General features: G+C 45.0%; 4 non-coding genes across 4 annotated transcripts; 1 reads left to right on the forward strand and 3 right to left on the reverse strand.

Moving 5' to 3' along the window:
* Window positions 1–219: 219 nt before the first annotated feature.
* Window positions 220–301, reverse strand: trnas-gcu (transfer RNA serine (anticodon GCU)). The gene has a single exon. It is a non-coding gene; the product is annotated as a tRNA-Ser (tRNA).
* A 2521-nt stretch (window positions 302–2822) lies between these two features.
* trnas-gcu (transfer RNA serine (anticodon GCU)) lies at window positions 2823–2904 on the reverse strand. The gene has a single exon. It is a non-coding gene; the product is annotated as a tRNA-Ser (tRNA).
* Window positions 2905–4885: 1981 nt separating this feature from the next.
* Window positions 4886–4967, reverse strand: trnas-gcu (transfer RNA serine (anticodon GCU)). The gene has a single exon. It is a non-coding gene; the product is annotated as a tRNA-Ser (tRNA).
* Window positions 4968–9083: 4116 nt separating this feature from the next.
* trnas-gcu (transfer RNA serine (anticodon GCU)) lies at window positions 9084–9165 on the forward strand. The gene has a single exon. It is a non-coding gene; the product is annotated as a tRNA-Ser (tRNA).
* The last annotated feature ends 12631 nt before the right edge of the window (window positions 9166–21796 follow it).

Consider the following 21796-nt stretch of genomic DNA (forward strand, 5'->3'; position numbering starts at 1 on the left):
AGGCGGAGCTTCTGCAGCTGAGGGAGGAGCTAAACCCACAGGTGACAGTGTTGATTTAACCCCCTGAAAACCCCTTGTAGACGTTTCCTATAAATAAATGCTAAATTAAACTTTAGAGTAATTGACTTTGTTCCTTGAATGGTTCTATATACAAAACCATCAGCTTCCTTCCTCCATCAACACACCAGGTGAGCCTCACCCCTGCAGGAAACAGACACACGACGAGGATGGGATTCGAACCCACGCGTGCAGAGCACAATGGATTAGCAGTCCATCGCCTTAACCACTCGGCCACCTCGTCCTGTATGTCATATACCCATCCCCTTTAATCAATCGTGCTTTGACGTTCAGGTCTCGTGTTCCAAGTGTCGAGGGTAAACCAGACATCTATTCAATTCAATTCAATTCAATTTTATTTGTATAGTGTCTAGGATCTTTCCAGAGACCCAGAACATAAACCCCCAAGCAATTATTATATAAACAATGGCAGGTAAAAACTCCCCTAGTGGGAGAAAAACCTTAAACCAAACTGGCAAGAAAAACTCCCCTTTAGGAGGAAGAAACCTGGACCAGGACCTGGATCATAAGGGGGGACCCTCCTGCCGAGGGCCAGACTGGGGGGTCGGGGATGTCAGCAGCACATCTGTCACTGCATCTGTCCGTCTTTCCATGTCTCCATCTCCAGGAAGAGGTTCAGACGCTGCAGAGCCGGCTGGACCAGACCAGGACCCAGATGGGGCAGTTTCCATGTGTCCTGTCAGAACGAGAGGAGGAGCTGAGGACCCCCGCGGAGCGGGACCAGGACAGGTACTGGTACCACAACTGTTGTCTCCATCAGTGGACATTCAAGAACGCAGCTTCTGTGACTTCCTGCTGTGCTTACAGTTAATCGCCATGGAAACATGCTCTGTGAACCAGGCAGGGGTTATTTGATCACAGCTGCAGCTCGGTTACCACGACAACGTGATGCTTCCTTTTTATAAACTAGCCGATAGAGATTCAGGCCCCGTTTCCACGTAGCAAAAACGGTGGTGTTTTCATGCGTTTTGGCCGTTCGTTTACACGGAAACGAAGCTCAAAGTCACCAAAAACCATCATTTCTGAAAACTCCGGCCAAAGTGGAGATTTTCAAAAACTCCGTCTTCACGTTTGCTTGTAAACGGAGAGAAACGGACATTTAGGCTTCAGAACGTCACATTATGCAACAGAAACGTCACCACACTGCAAAAACTCAAAATCTTAACAAGAATATTTGTCTTATTTCTAGTTGAAATGTTTCTTTTTTAGTCAAAAAAGAAGCAACTCGGGGGACCGCTGCTTTTGGGGATGTTTGTTTTATTTTGCACCTTGCTTTTAAATAAGAGTATGGGCCTATATAGACTATTTATTTGCATCAGTGTCTATTTTTATTTGCAGCTTTTACTATAAAAAAAAACAAACAAAAAAGAGTCAATGAAAAATGAACAATAGAAAGCCCAGAGGGCTTATAATATTACAGTTCACTCTCACTCATTTGACAATATTTGGATGGGTAAATTATTCACAAAAATGACTAGTAAATGGAAAATAAATTGAGTCTAAAGAATAAATATATATTTTTTAAATTATTATTGTTTTCCATTTACAATTTCACGGACCACCTGCAATACCGCCACGGACCACCAGAGGGCCGAGGACCACCGGTTGACATCCCTGCTCTAGTCTAGTGGACACCATGATACCAGTCAGCAGGGGGACACTTTAACCCTTGTGCTGCCAATTCTTCTATCCTTCTTTCCTCCTGCCATGCTCTCTCCTTCCTTCTTCCTTTCCTCTTTTCCTCCTTGTTTACCCTCCGTTGCTCCTTTTTCTTCCTACCTCCCTTACGTCATTCCTTCCTTTATTACCTTCTTTGCTTTTCCTTCCTTCTTTCCTTATTTGATCCATTCCTTCCTTCTTCCCTCCCTTCTTCATTTCCTTTTCTCCATTCCTTCCTCCCTCCCTTCTTTCCTTTCTTTCTCCCTTCCTTCCATCTTTTCTCCCTTCCTTAATCCCTTTCCTACTTCCTTCTTTTCTCCTTTCTTCATTACTTCCTTCTTTCCTTCCTTCCATCTTTTCTCCCTTCCTTACTCCCTTTCCTACTTCCTTCCTTCTTTTCTCCTTTCTTCCTTTCTTCCTTCATTCCTTCATTCCTTCTTTTCTCCCTTCCCCCTCCCTTGACCCAAAGACAGCACAAGGGTTAACTACTGGGACTGTCTGGAGACTGAAGACAGCTGAGCTGCTGATTACAGGACACACTTCAGTTGATCTTGTCCTCTGTCCTCCTGTAGTTCTGCAGGTCCCGAGGGTACGTTCTGGATCCAGCAGTCCGGTACCGGCAAACAGCAGGTCCAGCAGGTCCAGCAGGCCCACGGCCACAACCAGGACAACACAGGGGGACTCCAAGCCCAGCTGACCCTGGACCGGGACCCCTTCAGGGTCACGGGTAATCTGAAGGACCAGACGACCCGGGGGGTGGAGCAGGACTCCGACCAGAGGCTGAAGGAGGGGCTGCAGAGACTCAGAGACCAGCGGAGATGCAGGCTCGTCCAGCAGAACCCGGTCAGTATCAGAGGTTGCTTTTACTCCATACTGAGCAGAAATAGAAGACAAGTTCATTTTCCATGCAGGAAGCTCAGGACTCAGCGGGGTCCTCCTGATCCAGCAGTCCACATTCAGTAGCAGGATCTCCCAGTAGACGTTTCCTATAAATAAATGCTAAATCTTGAATTGAATTTACAAAACCATCAGCTTCCTTCCATGAAGACACAAGGTGAGCCTCACCCCTGCAGGAAACAGACATACGACGAGGATGGGATTCGAACCCACGCGTGCAGAGCACAATGGATTAGCAGTCCATCGCCTTAACCACTCGGCCACCTCGTCTGCTCCGCTGGCCCGAGCCCTGAGCCGAGCTGGACCGTGTCCACTCCCGCTGCACTGGTCAGCACATAGATTTATAGATAAAGGCCTTTATATAAAGGCCTTCATATTTATCTATGGGTCAGCAGGCCGCAGCGAGGCGACGCACACGTGACTCACCCAAAACAAACAGTTCGCACTTTTGCCCAAATCCCCAGCCCCTCCCCCCCCCATGGACGGCACAATAATAATTGCAAAATAGATTAAGCAAAATAATTGCTAAAACGAACGTCACATGATCAGATTATGGTATACACCAGCTTAACTCCATAAGAAACTTTTTTTATTGTTATCAGTTAGCAGAAGCTAGAGTGCCACCGGAAAGTAAATCCTACCGAAAACAACTTTTTTTTTTAGTTCCATCCTCCATAGAAAGGTTATTTTTGTGATTAGTTCTTTTTTATGTAATAAACATATGTAATTTAGTTAACGTGACGCCATTTTTCTCCTACCTGGCCCTAAAACTCTTCCGTACTTTTATCAATCAAACTGAAAAATAATCCGTAGACTAATCGTCCAATTCCTCATTAGATTAGTCGACTAATCGATAAAACAATCGCCCGAATCATCGTTTTAAAAATAATCGTTTACCCCCAGCCCTCCTGATCAGGAAACCGCCAGCACTGCACAGCTCAAAAAACTTCTGGGCGTCTTGGGTTTTTTGATCAACCCACTTGGAAACAACCAATTACCTGATTAACTGGTTTTCCAGTTAATCCCCAATGTCCCATTTGTCCCATCTCAAATCCTGGATGAGAACCAACTTCCTCAAACTGAACAGCGATAAGACAGAGCTCATGGTTGTGGCCCCCAAGCCACTGCTCCGGAAGGTTGGAGATCTTCTCATCCGGGTGGACGGCTGCACCATCACTCCATCCTCCCAGGTCCGTAACCTGGGGGTCATCTGGGACTCCACCCTCTCCTTCCAGTCAAATCTGTTACCAAATCTGCCTTCTACCACCTCAGAAACCTTTGCACGTCTCCGTCCCTCACTCTCTGTGGCAGAAACTCTCATCCACGTTTTCATCACCTCCCGACTGGACTGTAATGGAGTCCTGTCCGGGGTTCCCAGTAAAACCCTGGACAGGCTCCAGTACGTGCAGAACTCAGCTGCCAGGGTTCTCACACACCAAGCCCTGGCAGCACATCACCCCCACCCTCACCCACCTCCACCCTCATCACCCTCACCCTCACCTTCATCACCCCCACCCTCATCACTCCCACCCTCATCCACCTCCACTGGCTACCCGTCAAGTTCTGCATACGGTACAAACTCCTGCTACTCACCTACAAATCCCTCCACACTCTGGCCCCCAGTACCTGTCTGACCTCCTCCATCACTCCCTCCCGGAACCTGCGGTCTTCAGACGCTGGTCTGCTCTCCATCCCCCGGACCGGACTGAAGACCGTCGGGGACAGAGCCTTCAGTGTTGCTGCCCCCTCTGGAACTCTCTCCCTGTAGTACTATAGTACTACAGTACCACCCTCTGGAACTCTCTCCCTGTAGTACTATAGTACTACAGTACCACCCTCTGGAACTCTCTCCCTGTAGTACTGTAGTACTGTAGTACTGTTGTACTGTAGTACTACAGTACTACAGTACTACAGTACCACCCTCTGGAACTCTCTCCCTGCCGTAATCCGCAGAGACTGAGAGACCAGCGGAGATGCAGGCTCGTCCAGCAGAACCCGGTCAGTATCAGAGGTTGCTTTTACTCCATACTGAGCAGAAATAGAAGATCATTTTCCATGCAGGAAGCAGAGGACTCAGCAGGGTCGTCATGATCCAGCAGCTTGTAGGTCCACATTCAGTAGCAGGTTCTCTCTAGACGTTTCCTATAAATAAATGCTAAATTAAATCTTTGAGTAAGTGACTACAAAACCGTCAGCTTCCTTCCTCCATCAACACACCAGGTGAGCCTCACCCCTACAGGAAACAGACACACGACGAGGATGGGATTCAAACCCACGCGTGCAGAGCACAATGGATTAGCAGTCCATCGCCTTAACCACTCGGCCACCTCGTCTGCTCTGGTGCCCCTGGTAACTGTCTGGCTTTCCTGTCTTAGTCATCTGCAAACATTACATATAAAACAGGATAATATCAAGCTATAGGCTGTACAGAGAGAGCAGAGGACTATGTATGGATGTATGCAGGGTGCGATTTGCCGGTGGGGATGGTGGGGATTTTCCCCCCCACTGGTTTACACGTCCTACCCTCTGCTGATACCGGGAGCGCGTCAGAGGCATCGCGCCCACAGAAAGCAGTTTTATTTTGAAAACCAGATTGTCTTGCATTCCAAAAGTGCGACTTCCGGCCCGCCAAATTAAAAGATACGGCCAGTCAAAATGAATGAAAAAATGAAAAGAATCCAGAGCAGCATATCCTCATATTTTACAGGATCACAACCAAAAATCCAGAGAAAAAATGCGAAGATGAAACCAGATGTGACATTGCTGATGGGATGGTGGACAGCATCATCTCCCCAGCTGAGGAGAGCTCACACATCACAAGCTCATCCCCCCGCCGAAACTATGGTTGGGGGCTGCGTTGAGTCAGGCCGCTTCTTAATTAAATTAATTAAAGATGCACTGGAGATCCTGCAGGCCCCTTTCACTTTTCCTTCAGAGGAGAGACCAGCAGCAGTCAGGCTGATACTGAGGTGGGCGTGGCTGATACTGAGGTGGGCGCTGAGCGCACTGAGATCAATGAGGGAAGACCATGGTGTGAACACAAAATGCATGAGGGAGGACAGAAAAAGAAGAAAAATCCAAGGCACTCTTCTTTAAATATAAAAAGCCTTTATTTGAAATGGCTATTTCATGTAGAAGATTAAAAAAGTAGGTTACAGCCCACGCGTTTCGGCCACAGCCTTCCTCACCTGAGGAACCACAGCCGAGTATGAGAGAGCTTTCAGTGCCACGTTCTTACAGAAGGCACAAACAGAATGAATGTGTCCACACTGAACAATCTACTATTCATCTCTGTAAATAGACCAGATGTTGCTCCTTCCCGGCCCGCAGACTTGTGGAGATGTGGTTGAAGCAGGGACACCACGCTGCTATTGATCCGCCAACCAGAAAACAGAAAAAAAAGGCTGAAGTGCGTTATCAGAGCAGACTGTTTTAGTCTGATGGTCAGACTCTGAATTGATTGATTAACCACAAAAAACAAATACAAAAAAAACAAAAACATTTTGACAGCACTTTATTTCATGTTTTCTGTTAAACTGATATCGAGAAAGAATTTAAAAAATATTTATTTTGTTTATTTATTTTTATTTGGCACATTTAAAAACAATATTAGGAGAAAATATTTCTGCAAATGTAGTGGTTCAGTTCATGTTCAAAATCGGCCTACCGCGTACGTCATGTAGCTTAAGTGTAAGGTTTACACAAGAAACAAGTTTTCATATAGCCTATACTGTTGGACCGCTGTTGTGTGGTAATTTTTCTGAAAAAAAATGTTTCTCAAAATTATCCCTCCCTCTGGTTTTTTCACAAATCGCACCCTGGATGTATGGGTATGTAGTTATGTTTTGCATTACTGTTTTATTATTGTTGTGAAGCACTTTGTAACTGTATGGTTTGAAAGGTGCTATATATATTATCACACAGACAGATGTAAAAATACTATTCCACTGACGAAAAATTAAACTTGGCCTAATTAAGCATGCTTAATACATCTGGACAGTTCTACACATCAGTACACATCTGTCTGCGCTGCTCTAACTGTATAACCAGGCTCCATTACCAGAGGAGAGAAAACGCCACAGATAGCAGATACATACTATTCCACTGATGGACAATGACATTTGGAAATATTTTTTCACATCTTAAGGCTTTTCCCGAGAAATCGGCATAGTTTATTCAGTACATAAACAAAGGAATACGTTACTATTGTTGTTCTGATTCAGTCACATCAGCATCATAACCCACCGTCACACACAGGCAGAAACTCCATTAGCAAATCGGCTATTTAACGAGAAAGTTGAAAATACAAGTTAAATAACGGGCTGGCGGTACGGAAAAATACTTTGTTCGTCGTTTTGTCACACGCTTTAAAATTCGGCTTGTACCTGCCAGTGCCTTTATGAGCATTAATCAAGTTTTCAAACTTTTTTCCGTTTTTGGTGTTGTCCGGTGATGCGGAGAAAAACATGGCCGACATTCTAAAGCGATAACCACGCCCCCTCCTACATCACGTGACCAGGCACTTTGTTCGGACCTTGTTCGGATCTGTTTGGACCTCAGTGGAAACTCTTTGATCTTGTTCGGACCTGTTAGGATGTGTTAGGACCTCCTCGTCCCTATGGTTTATTCCCATCTGGGTTGTACAGGACTTTGAACTGAACGGCGTTGATGATGTAACCTGAATTCAGATGTTACACAACTGCACTTCATCACTCTGATCAGTACTCGAGTTGTAAAAAACAATCAGGGGGGATGGTGGATTTTATCATATGGGGACAGATAATTTGTGCTGATTACAAATAATATAATATATTACAAATAATAGCAGTGACCAAAACACCTGCAGAAATACTGCAGGAATGACATAGCAGCAGTTAAATGCAGCCTTCTGTAAGCTTTAAATATCCACTGGGCTTACATCAAATACATCAAAACACAACAATAAAAAACACTTTTCTGAACTTATCAATATGACTCTGTTCTTCCCAGGATAAGTAAAATGGATCACTGCAAAAACTCTAAATCTTAAGAATATTTGTCTTATTTCTAGTTAAAATGTCTCATTTTAGTAAAAAACCACCTGTTTCAAGTAGATTTTCACTTGAAATAAGTAGAAAAATCTGCCAGTGGAACAAGATTTTTATGCTTGTAATAAGAAGATAAATCTTGTCCCACTGGCAGATGTTTCTACTTATTTCAAGTGAAAATCTACCTGAAACAGGTGAAAATTGTCAAATAAGTTATTTTTCTGGTGATGACTCTAAATGTTGAAATAACAGTAAAACCACATTCATTGATGAAATGACATAAGGGATGATTTGGACCGTTTTTATTTCAGGGGGGATGATTTGGACCCATCCCCCCTCATTCCCCCTCATCCCCCCTCAACTCCAGTACTGTGTGGGGGTGATGAGGGTGGAGGAGGTGGATGAGGGTGGGGGTGATGTGCTGCCAGGGCTTGGTGTGTGTGAGAAGTTCTGCACGTACTGGAGCCTGTCCAGGGTTTTACTGGGAATCCCGGACAGGACTCCATTACAGTCCAGTCGGGAGGTGATGAAAACGTGGATGAGAATTTCTGCCACAGAGAGTGCGGGACGGAGACGTGCAATGTTTCTGAGGTAGTAGAAGGCAGATTTGGTAACAGATTTGACTGGAAGGAGAGGGTGGAGTCCAAGATGACGGCCAGGTTACGGACCTCGGAGGATGGTGTGATGGAGCAGCCGTCCACCTGGATGAGAAGATCTCCACCTTCCAGAGCAGTGGCTTTGGGGGCCACAACCATGAGCTCTGTCTTATCGCTGTTAAATTTGAGGAAGTTGGTTCTCATCCAGGATTTGAGATGGGACAAATGGGACATTGGGGATTAACTGGAAAACCAGTTAATCAGGTAATTGGTTGTTTCCAAGTGGGTTGATCAAAAAACCCAAGACGCCCAGAAGTTTTTTGAGCTGTGTGGGCCAGGTAGGAGAAAAATTGTGTCACGTTAACTAAATTACATATGTTTATTACATAAAAAAAGTCTAATCACAAAAATAACCTTTCTATGGAGGATGGAACTAAAAAAAACAGTTGTTTGCGGTAGGATTTATTTTCTGGTGGCACTCTAGCTTCTGCTAATTGATAAAAATAAAAAAAGTTTCTTATGGAGTTAAGACCATTGTAGGAGCTGGTGTATACCATAATCTGATCATGTGACGTTCGTTTTTAACAATTATTTTGCTTATTATATTTTGCAATTATTATTGTGCCGTCCACCAGAAATTGGTGGGGGGGCAGGTGGGTGAGTCACGTGTGCGTGACGTCACCGACGCCTCGCTGCGGCCTGCTGACCCATAGATATATAATAAAGGCCTTTAATAAAGGCCTTTATATATTAATATCTATGTGCCGACCATTGCAGCGGGAGGGGACACGGTCCAGCCCGGCTCAGGGCTCGGGCCAGCGGAGCAGACGAGGTGGCCGAGTGGTTAAGGCGATGGACTGCTAATCCATTGTGCTCTGCACGCGTGGGTTCGAATCCCATCCTCGTCGTGCTTTTGTCTTTTGTCTGTGATTAGAAGTGAATCCGAACACCACGGCGACTGTCACGGTGGATTTATAGCGAAAGCGTCAAAAATCGGCCGTTTAGGCTCGGGACGCCTTTAAAGCCTGATTAATGGTTCTGCGTTAAATCGACGCAGTACCTACGGCGGTGGGTGCGCGTCGCCTGGTTCCTTACGCCGTAGGGTCTGCGTTGGTGTAAAGCTTGATTTATGGTTCCGCGTTAAATCGACGGCGTATATAACGCCCTAGGGTACGCGGCGCTGCGCTGCAGAACTGGAGGAACAAAGTGTATATAAACTTCATATATCTTCTTTATATAGCGTGCACATCTTAGTTTCCTATTTCACCATGCGTCACACTTTGGGAAGCCTTCTTAATATTTCTGCGTTATTAACGCATAGATAAGAAGAGTGAGTTTGATGCTCCTTAACATGGTCGGTCCAGGTGTTCTGCCAAACTTACCTGCCGAGAAATGCTACTTTGGTTCTGCGCATGCGCACAGTGGATTTTCAAAGTTTGCATGATTTCTTGCACGATGTAAAATTGATAATATGGGATGTTGAGTATTGGATCCTTCAAAATACACTACCTATGACATGAATTGTATTACACTTTGTGAACATTATACCATAAAGAGAAAAAACAACAACAATTCTATGGCTTTATTTGATATTCATTCAGTCATTGGCCTTTATTTAACCAGGCAGGTCATTAAAAACACATTCTTATTTACAATGACGGCCTGGCAAGAGACAAGGACCACTTGGGGTAAAAGGAAGTGGGCTAGGGAGTAAAACACAGTAAAATTGTAGCTCTACAAAGGTAGAAAACCATTGGGGAGCATTTTTTGGCAAAGCAGCAGAAATTGGCAGAACACCGGATCAACAGCAGCCATCAGAACCGTTGGTCCCGGTGAAGCTGCAGTCTGTCTGCGGTGAACACTGACACACCGGGTCGTAGTGGATTTGGTCATATTATTTAAACTGTGTTTTGTGATTAATAAGCAAGGTTTTTAATTATTTTGCATTGGATCGATGTAGCAAATAAAATAGTTCAGACCAAACAGCCCCTCAACCATCAGTTACGTGTTTCACATGAGCAGTTCAGGTAAAAACGGCAGTCAAATCAGCAAAAATGTCAGTTTGCTGGATGAAATATATTAATTCCTGATAAAATAAGTGTGTTAGTCCACAGCTCTGCTCCTGTACGCATGTGAATGAGTGTACGTTTGTGTGTACATGAAAGTACAATCTGCATTGAGGCTTCTTGCTGTGGGAATCCACTCAGTCTTTCTGACACTCAGTGGGCGTAATCCACTGTAAAGTCACATCTGTGACGTCATGCGTATTCCCTCTATTGGCGTGTGTGACTGGTCTTTGTTTGTCTCATCCAAGACCCACAAGGAGGGTCCCCCCTTATGATCCAGGTCCTGGTCCAGGTTTCTTCCTGAATAAAGGGGAGTTTTTCTTGCCACTGTTTGGTTTAAGGTTTTTCTCCCTCTAGGGGAGTTTTTACCTGCCATTGTTTATGTAATAATTGCTCGGGGGTTCATGTTCTGGTCTCTGGAAAGATCCTGGAGACAACTTCTGTTGTTATAGACTCTATATAAATGAAATTGAATTGAATTGAATTGAATTGAATTGAATTGAAGCACCAGAAGATCGTGCTGGTGTCGTTGCAGGGTTAGAAGAGGTTGAAAGATCTACGGAAGAGTATTAGGGCCAGGCAGGACAAAAATAAAAATAGCAGTATTTGCATCTGATTTAATGTTTTGGTACATCTGCAGAGGAGGAATATTTTTTTCTTCATTATGCACTTCGAGAAAAAAGTCAAAATTTCGTGAATAAAGTTGAAATGTTGAGGAAAAAAGGCGACATTTTGACTTTATTCTTGAAATTGTATTTCAACGTTATTCTCGACATTTCGACTTTTCGAAGTGCAAAATAAAAAAAAATCTTCCCTTCTCAAATATTTTTTCTCCTGCACGGCCCTAATACTCTCCCGTAAGGATCAGATCTGTGTAACTGTGACTGATCAGACGTGGTTGGTCTTGCAGGAGGAGGATCTACATCCCAGTGGTCTCCAGCTCCAGGCGGTGCAGCAGGAGAGAGACGCTCTGCTGCAGCAGGTCAGACATCAGCTGCTCCTTTCCAACATATGTAGTTCCCATCTGCACCCCAGACAGAGAGGGGTCTGCGGTCCTGATGAGTGTTTCCTGTCTGCCTGTGCAGCTGCGCTCCCTGACCGACGGCCATCAGAGGGGTCTGGACCGTCTCAACAGGAAGCTGCGGCAGCTGGACGGGTTCATGCGTGACGCCGACCGGCTGACGGCCGAGCAGCTGAGCTGCACCACGGATCAGCTGAGGGCTCTGAACCACACGGTGGAGCTGCTGCATGCACAGGTGCAGCATCACTACACCCACTGACCGCTGGAGACCTGCAGCAGTCACATGCTGACAAATGCACCCAATTAAACATTCAGGGTTTTGGAGGGAAAAGGAAGTGAAACTGCTTCAACCACCAGATGAACCTTAGTGGAAGTGGGTGGAGCAGCAGGACGGGGAGGCTTAAGGGCCAATCCCATTACACCCCCTACTTTCTACCACTAGCCCTAAAAATGAAACCACAAACTTTAGGGTCCTTGTAATCTTCCCTAGGGATTGGGACACCACTTGCTACGTCACTGCGTGGTTTACGTTCGGGTACGTAAGCGACTGCGTAGTTACGTTTGCACAAACGTCACACCATATCAGGAAGCCCAGAGCTAAAAGCTGTTTTAATTTAAGCTGTAGCGCTGTTAATATGCCACTTTACTAAGTTATAATATTTTTTCAGGTGTAAAAGTAACCGTTAAGATCCCCAACCTGGGCTCAGTTTATCCAAATAACGCCTGTTAAGAAATTTGATCCAATGTTTTCGGGGGATGAGAAGCTGATTTATGGTTCCACGTTAAATCGACGCAGAGCCTACGCCGTAGGTGTTGGTGTAACGCGGAACCATAAATCAGCCTTTATTCTGGCGAGATCTGAAGATACAACGCAACAACGAGCAAGCAAGTGATTATGTACATTCACTGAGTGAATATTATGAAAGTAAAATATATATTTCTCGCTAGAAATGTAATCAAAACACATTTTTATGCAGAAACTAACTCAAAATATTGATTTTATTCACTAAAAATTAGAAATGTCCGCCATTTTTTTTTTTGTTTGATTCAGTCTGCAAATGATGACGTAAAGCATTCTGGGAAATTTTCTCAGGCCCTCGGTCAGCGAGTCAGTATCTGAAATCCCTCGTTCTGAAGGGTTAGATTCATCCCCCCTACCCCTCGTTTTCCCCACTACCCCTACATGCAAAGAGGAATTGGGACACCACTACCCTCACAGGAACGCGCAAAATTTAGGGGTAGGACTGAAAAGTAGGACTAGGGGGGGATTGGAACTGGCCCTTTAACTTCATGTTTATGTTTCAGGATGTGGGTGAGTCTGCTGACGCTGGGAAACGCAGACCCAGACAGAAGCCAGACCGGATGAAGACCAGAACCAGAACCAGAACCAGTACCGGGACTGGGACTGGGAGTGAGGCCGTGGCCGGAAGAAAAGGACGGGGCTGGTTCGTACCCGCTGGAGTCAATGTGAGTCCGGAAACCAATACACACTTGACCAGAGGTCAGAGGGTTAGGGTTAGGGTTCAGAGGTCTCAGACCTTCATGCATCACACGTCCCGGTAAAACAATCGTCTTCTACCGTTAAAAGGAAAGAACAAGTGATTTAGAAAAGTAAACTGAAGCCCCATCATGTGTTTATAATGATCAGCATTAGTATTTACTAGGGCTGTCAAACGATACATTTTTTTAATCGCGATTAATCGCATGTTTTCCATAGTTAACACATTTATTCACACATTTTTTGCTGTTCTAAATAACCTTAAGGTATTTTTTAAATGTTTTTAATACTGTTAACAACATGAGAAAGGGCCAATATGCTTGTTTTATGCCAATGTTTATTCAACTTTCCACAAAAAAAAGTTTTTGACCTGAATGTAACATTCCTTCATAAATACAAACACAATGTAATCCCCAACTTTACACTTGTAAAGACTAACTTAAGATTCCTGTTTTAAGCAGCTCAGTGTAAAACAATGAACCATATGCATCACAAACATTGTACAAGAACTGCATTGGTCAGGTACATTTTTCATGTAATTATATATAATTATAAATAAAAGGCTCATCCAGTGTTGTCTGCGTTTGACGAGGGGGGGTTGCTCTCTGCATCGGCCGTGTGTTTGGCTGCAAGTCGTATTTCAGACTCGACGTACTTCCATGGTAATTCATTTCAAATCGACAGTACATGCAAATAACTTTAGTCTTGTCCAGCGAACCCTCTGGCATCTTTTTGAAAGGGAACTTGCCGTTCAAAAGTCCCTTTTCATTCTCCATCTTTCTTTGCTTTTCCAAAAAAGGTTCATGCTGTAGTCCACCATACTTTTCCTCAAGCTACACATATTATATAATGCACGTTTTTTTCTTTTTTTTTTAGCCTGCTCGTTAATCGTGCGTTAAAAAAATTGTCGGTGTTAAGACGCTAAGTTAACGTGTTATTAATATTATATAATATTATTATATACGAATATTATAATATTAATATTATATAATAATAATATTATTATTATACTTAATATTATACTTATAACATATACGTATCACTTAGCAACCAAACACCCCTGCATTGCATTGTGGGAAGTTTCTGCTCAGCTAGTGTCCATCAATCCATACTAATACATTTATCCAGAATGAGTATGGATAGTACATACTATTGAGTATGTACTAATGTTTCGGACGCACTAAAAAATCTTGCGTTAAAAAAGTTGTCGGCGTTAAGAGGACGTTAAGTTAACGCGTTATTAACGCCTTAACTTTGACAGCCCTAGTATTTTGATGTTTCTGAAGACATGATTGTGGGTGTGGTGTTCTGATGTTCTCCCTGTCCGTCTCAGGCCCCCAGTGTGGCCTCTCAGGGGACGCAGGACTCTGGTCTGGGGCTGCAGTACCTCAGCTCTCCCGACAGGGGGCCCCAGCGGGGCAGACCCCCGCCTGGGAGAGGATACTGGGTCTACGTCCCCCCCACACACACAGGTACCAACCCACACACACTCACACAGGTACGAACCCATAGACATTTATACGTAGACGCCCCACCGCGCGCTGCTGTGATACGTCGCCGCCATATTGGATGTTCAAGACTGCGCTGTAAACTAATACAAGTAAATGGAATTATTTTCATAAAGCGCCTTTCTAAAGAAATGTACGTTTTACATCTCATTTATTCATTCACACACGCACTAATATACTTGGGAAACAGTTAGGCACCAAATATAATATATATGTAAAAAATATGTAAAATATTTTACATAAACATATTTTACATTTTTCAAGTAACAAAGTAAGATATTTGAACCATTTTTCAGATTTTTTCAGTTATTTTATTGTCTGAAAAAATGGTTCAAATATGTTATTTTGTTATTTGAAACATTTTAAATATGTTTTGTTGATGAGAAAATATGTTTCTCTATGTTTCTTATTTTTGTGAGGGGGGATATATATTGTTTTTCGGCGCTACCTTGTTCTCTATACCTGATATAACATTAATTACTCCTATGTGGGATCAATAAAGTTCTTATTTTTGCCATCTGAGAAAATTAAATATATTATATTTGGTGCCAAACTGTTTCCCAAGTATATTAGTGCGTGTGTGAATGAATAAATGAGACGTAAAACGTACATTTCTTTGTAGAAAGGCGCTTTATATAATAAGTCCATTTACTTGTATTAGTTTACAGCGCAGTCTTGAACATCCAATATGGCGGCGACATTGACGTACGGCTCAGCGCTCGATGCGGCATCTACTTTTATATTTCTATGTATGAACCCACACACACACTCATGCGGGCCTGTGACTGTCAGACTAATGAGGGTTTCCTGCAGGCTGCAGGGACAGCAGCTCTGATGAAGGGACGTCTCCTCCTCCTCCTCCTGAAGCAGCGGGGACGTCCCTGGTGGACCCCGTCCCCCCCAGGCTGCTCCGTGGTCGTCCCGCAGAACCCACAGACCCGGTCCGCCTCACACTCACTCACACACACCACTCTCAGCAGCCTGTCCTCACATCACACTGTGAAAATGTTGATTAATAATGACAGTAACTAGGGATGCCCCCATACCATTTTTTCACACTGAGTACGAGTATTTTAATTTGTGTACTTGCCGATACTTCTACCACAAAAATAACTAGGCTATAAATGCAATGAAAAATGCAATGAATTGGAAGACAGGTTTTATTAGCAACAGATAAATTCAATAAAAATAAATAAAATGAGTAGAATAACTATTTTAAACAAAAAATAATCTGTGTAAATAAAAAGTCTCCACGCTGGCACTGGCATATAACATATCAATGAAACATCATATCACGACTCGAGTGCGTCGAGAAGACGGTGAAATCTTTCTTCTTCTCCAGCTGACAGTGGCTGCTCATCCAGCGCTAGATAACGGGTTAGAGCCTCCGGTATTTTAACTTGTCTCTTGCCATCGTCTGTCTGTTTTGCACAACCTGAGCTAATGTTGCTGTTGTGTTCTGGCAGTAGCATTAGTAAACTCCGTATATTCAGCTTTATGATGCGTCTGGAGATGTTTTATCAAGTTGCTGGTATTAAACAACGTATTCTCCTTTCCTCCTCTTGACACTTTAGCAGCAGTAGCTTCAGTCTGTCTTGCTTCTGTCGCCGTCCCTTATTCTGAAATATGTCCAACTGCTGACGTCCCGCTGCATTAATTGTCTCTATCTAGCCTGAAACGGCCCTGCCAGTCTCACTCATGTATCACTCTCTTCTCACTCATGTATCACTCTCTTCTCACTCATGTATCACTCTCTTCTCACTCATGTATCACTCTCTTCTCACTCATGTATCACTCTTCTCACTCATGTATCACTCTCTTCTCACTCATGTATCACTCTTCTCACTCATGTATCACTCTCTTCTCATCACCGCTGACTGCAGCTCAACATCTCCCCCTAGAGTCACTAACCAGTAACTACAACAACAATGAAGTATCGGTGTGTGGTATCGGATAATTTTTGAGAGTACGAGTATATGAGAGCAGTATCGGTATCAGGGCATCCCTAAAAGTAACCATGATAATAATACATTTAATTGATTAGGCGGCTCGCAAGATACTCAAGATCGCCGTCTAAGCAGGAAAAACCATGACAAATATTACAGTAAATAAATAATAGCAAACATGTTACTGTTAGGACGTGAGGCTACGCCTGCCTGAATAAACGGGTTTTGAGCTGAGACCTATGGACAGAATCTGAGTTTGTGACGTCGTGGGGATCGCTCCAGAGACAAGGGTGGAGCGACTGGAAACTCAACCTCAGCGGGGGGTTGGGTGAGCTGGAGGAAAACCTGCGCTGCGTCCCGAATGCCATACTAAACAGTATACTCAAAAAGTATACTGAAGTTCGGCAAACTTTTGAGTAAATATCAGTAGTATGCATTAATAAAGCCATGTGTGGCATCACAGGGGGTTTGTTCTTCCAGCTGGTGGGACCTGGGGCATCTGTGACACCTGCTCCACATGTCCTGTATGTCAGCAGGGACACCGGTGTGTGTGTGAGTGTGTGCACGAAGAAGCAGCGCGAGTTCAGGCAGAGAAGACAAGGCTCCGACTAAAGACCAAGAAGCTGCAACACACGCTGAGACGACACAGGTAACACACACGGATAACACACACAGGTAACACACACAGGTAACACACACAGGTAACACACACGGCTAACACACACAGGTAACACACACAGGTAACACACACAGGTAACACACACAGGTAACACACACGGCCAAAGCTGGGCATACACTGTGCGATATTTTAAATAGTTGATTCAGTCCAATCTCAAACTGCACGACTAGATCGCTGAGTTCAAAAGTTCACAGCCCACGATTTATGGTCTCACACTGTACGACCCGATGCGACCCGTCTGCTCACACTATACGATCATAATCCTCCCGTCTGCTCACACTATACGATCATAATCCTCACGTCTGCTCACACTATACGATCATAATCCTCACGTCTGCTCACACTATACGATCATAATCCTCCCGTCTGCTCACACTATATGTTCATAATCCTCACATCGGACTTCTGTTACTGGAACTGCAACGTCAAAAAGAAGTGGAAGAGGAGGAACCCCGAAGTGGGAGACCCCGAAGATGCTCATCAAAAACAAACGCACTGCCTTAAGCCTGAATTATGGTTCCGTGTTAAATTGCCGCTGTACCCTACACCGTAGGCTCTGCCTTGGTGTAACGCGGAACCATAAATCAGCCTTTAGCAATTTGTGCCATTCTGTGTGGCGATAAATGAAAAAAGATTAGACAACGTCGTGATTGGACAAGGAATTGGCTGGGCAGACGTGGGAAATGCGGTCTTTTTTTTTCTGCTATTAAAACATGATTTGTAATGTGAATTTGCAACACTTTAAACTAAAATGTTAGTTTTTGACGTGACATCAGAGATTGTGCATGCTCTCTGTGAAAGGATGAGTCCAATCGGGTCGTGGCTGCTTCAACTGTGATTCCTTCACGAGGAGCGACCAGGATTTCAAACACGCTTGATTTTCTTGCGAGCACACGATTTGTGAGGTGTTAATCTCTCGTCGTGAGGTGTTAATCTCTCGTCGTGAGGTGTTAATCTCTCATCATGAGGTGTTAATCTCTCGTCGTGAGGTGTTAATCTCTCATCGTGAGGTGTTAATCTCTCGTCGTGAGGTGTTAATCTCTCATCGTGAGGTGTTAATCTCTCGTCGTGAGGTGTTAATCTCTCGTCGTGAGGCGTTAATCTCTCGTCGTGAGGTGTTAATCTCTCGTCGTGAGGTGTTACTCTCTCATCGTGAGGTCTTACTCTCTCGTCGTGAGGCGTTAATCTCTCGTCGTCGCCCACGTTTACTGCACGAGGCACGAGCAACGATTGGGTGGAAATCCGGCCCGATCCAAAAAATAGTCGCATGAACGGAAAATCGGTTCAAAACGAGCCGACAATCGCAGTGTATGTAGATGTGTGTGTGGTCACACATCCACTATATGGGGAATTATTCATGAACACACACACATACACACATATCTAAACAGCTATACAACTGCAATCTACTTTTGCAGAAGTTAAAAACCTTTGAAAAGAACAGCCATGCAGAGCTTTTTCTGTGTGTTGCCACTCTACAGCTTAAAAATGTTCAGTTTGGACACACGGTGCAGCATCAGTTTGTGGAAGATCAGACACGACTTGTGTCAACACTAAATGGGGATTGTCAATTTCAAACTGTGTTTATTGAATGCGCCATCCTGCCATCAGCTAGTGACACCAGGATTTGAGCTCTTCACCCCTTCAGCCCTGACTACAATAATACCGGTTTTTCACGGGGTTACGTTCCAAGAAGAACCCGTGATAAGTGAAATCCGCAAAGTAGCAACCATTTCTTTTTTACAATTATTATACAAGGCTTCAAATTGCGGAGATCAGCTCCACCACGACCTGGGTTATTGGATTTGAACAGGAGAAAATGAAAAATGATTATGAAAAAAAATACAAGTACAGTAGGACAAATCATGACTGGCATGTATTTCCCTGCTCTTCTGATGCTGCTGCATCCTGACTCGCTCTGTAGCGTCTTTTTCTCCTAAAGCCGCGGTGCAGGAGTGTTTTTTCCAGAGAAGAACATAGTTACGGGTCGTTGGTGTCGCTTTTTTTTCTTCTGGGCAAAAAGATTCTTATAAACCGACACCATGGATTATATCTGAGACTGTAATGAACGATTCATTAAAGGTCCCGTTCTTGAGCTGCTGCTGAAGCTCATTGGCCGTTCTCAGTTTTGTTGCTAAGCAACCAACGTTATTGATACAGGAAGTGAAGAAGCAGGGAGACCAATCAGAATGCAGAACACGATGCACAATGCAAATCCGTGAAGCAGCGAGACGTGAAAGGTGAACCGCGTTGTAGCCAGGGATTACTGTACACACGTTTGATTTGTTGTGTGTGTGTGTGTGTGTGTGTGTGTGCAGGAGGGTGATGCAGGTGTGTGAGGAGGTGGCCTGTGTGGAGAAGACTCTGCTGAAGAGACGGGCAGAGCTCCGTCAGGCTGACCGGCTGCTGCTGGAGACTCAGAGCTGCGTCCACACGAGCAGAGAGCAGGTACCGACCTCACCCACAACCCAAACCTGGACACAATCCCAACACCAGCCCCGTCTGGGTCCGGGTCCAACCAGGTCTGGGACCGACCCGCCGTCCTGGTGAGGTGACAACAGCCAGATCAAACCTGCGCCTCCATCTGTTTCTCCTGCAGACGGCTGTGTTGCAGAGCAGAGCTCGGGACGGCGCCGCCTGTCTGCTGGAGGCCACGCAGCAGCTCAGGTGACCCTCGGCTCCAACTCTGACCTCTGACATCAGCAGGGAATCCTTCTTTACCACCGTCATGTGACTGCAGGGACGTCTGGGAGGAGGCGGGGCAGCTGAGGAGGAGGAGGTGGGAGCGGGAGCAGGCTCTCAAGGAGATGGAGGAGGTGCTGAGGAGCAGAGATGAGGAGTTCCAACAACTCTGTAGGAAAACACGCTCCGCTGCGCACAGGTGAGGCTCACACCTGCAGCTGCTCACAATAACAGCACTGGAACTGCAGAGATGTGAGGGGTGTGTGTGTGTGTGTGTGTGTGTGTGTGTGTGTGTGTGTGTGTGTGTGTGTGTAGACTCGGTGACCTGCTGTCAGACTGTCGGGAGGCTCAGAGGCATCTGGACTTGCTCACCTGTCAGGTAACACTACAGTCTGCTATTCAGCTCTGGGTGGTGAGAGCTGGTAGAAAACAGCTGCTGTTGTTGTCCAGGAGGACCAGGACCAGGACCAGGACCAGGACCAGGACCAGGACCAGGACCAGGAGCATCAGGGCGCTGTAGGCAGAGTGGAGGAGCTGAGAGAGGAGGAGCAGAGGCTGAAGGTGGAGCTCAGCTTCCACAGAGCAGGTATCTGATAGAAGATCACACTACAGGCCACCGATTGGTCGGGGGGTTGGAGTCAGACGTCTGAGTCAGGATGTGACATCAGAGAAAGAGACTCTGACGGCGGCTTCTTGTTCATTTTATTCAACGGGCAATAGCAGGGCAACATTCAATTAAATTCAATTCAATTTTATTTGTATAGCGTCTAATACAACAGAAGTTGTCTCTAGGATCTTTCCAGAGACCCAGAACATAAACCCCCGAGCAATTATTACATAAACAATAGCAGGTAAAAACTCCTCTATTGGGAGAAAAGCCTTAAGCCAAACAGTGGCAAGAAAAACTCCCCTTTAGGAGGGAAGAAACCTGGACCAGGACCTGGATCATAAGGGGGGACCCTCCTGCCGAGGGCCAGACTGGGGGGTCGGGGACGTCAGCAGCACAGCAGGCAGGTGGAAGCAGCAGCGGGATGACCGGGGGTGGGGACAGCAGGCAGGCCCAATCAGAAAGCCCCAGGTTAGGTGCAGTGTCGGGGAAAGGTTGAGAAGGGGCAGGGCCAGGGAGAGGAGTATTGACGGACAAACCTCTCCCCCGCCTGACTGGGCCGTTACCCTGCCCCTCTCACTCCCACGCTGCAGGTTCCGGTGTTGTGCATTCAGAGATGCTCTTCGCCACCGGCAGAGGATGCTTCACCATGTACAAAAGAGAAAAAAGAGAAGAAAAGGGGGGCAGCACAAGACACTACAGGAGCGATGGACAAAAATGATAGCTATGAGATACTTATAATAAACAAAAATGGAAATGGAGAGGAGAGGAGAAGAAGGGTGAGAGGCACCGCCCAGCGGATCATGTCGGTGCCCCCCTGCAGCATAAGCCTATAGCAGCATATCTACCACCAAGCTATGTTTGAGACTAACTATTATACCGGTAGTCTTGTTCTATAGCTGCAACTATGACTACTGACTCTAACACACTAGAGTTTACACTACCTAGAGATTTACCAACACCAGCTAGAGGATTACTAAACACTAACTATAGGCTTTATTAAACAGAAAGGTTTTAAGTTTAGTTTTAAAGGTGGAGGTGGTGTCAGCCTCCTTAACCCAGATTGGAAGTTGGTTCCATAGTAGTGGTGCCTGATAGCAGAACGCCCGCCCTCCAAATCTACATTTAGATACTCTAGGAACTACGAGTAAACCTGCACTCTGAGAACGGAGAGCTCTGCCAGGAACATAAGGCACTATCAGGTCTTGTAAATAATGCAGAGCTAAGCCTTTTTGGGCTTTATATGCAAGTAATAAAATTTTAAATTGGATTCTGAATTTTACGGGTAACCAATGGAGCGACGCTAACACTGGAGAGACGTGGTCTCTCCTGCTGATTCCTGTCAGTACTCGTGCTGCTGCATTTTGGATCAGGATCTGGAGGATATTCAGCAAATTACTTGGAAATCCTGCTAACAACACATTACAGTAATCTAGTCTAGAAGATACAGACGCGTGAACTAGTTTTTCTGCATCACTGCGAGGATGAGATGAGGACATTTGTGTCTGTTTCTGTAACTCAGACGAAGAACA

The sequence above is a fragment of the Cololabis saira genome, chromosome 9 (assembly GCF_033807715.1).
Source record: "Cololabis saira isolate AMF1-May2022 chromosome 9, fColSai1.1, whole genome shotgun sequence".
NCBI classification, from domain to species: Eukaryota; Metazoa; Chordata; class Actinopteri; order Beloniformes; family Belonidae; genus Cololabis; species Cololabis saira.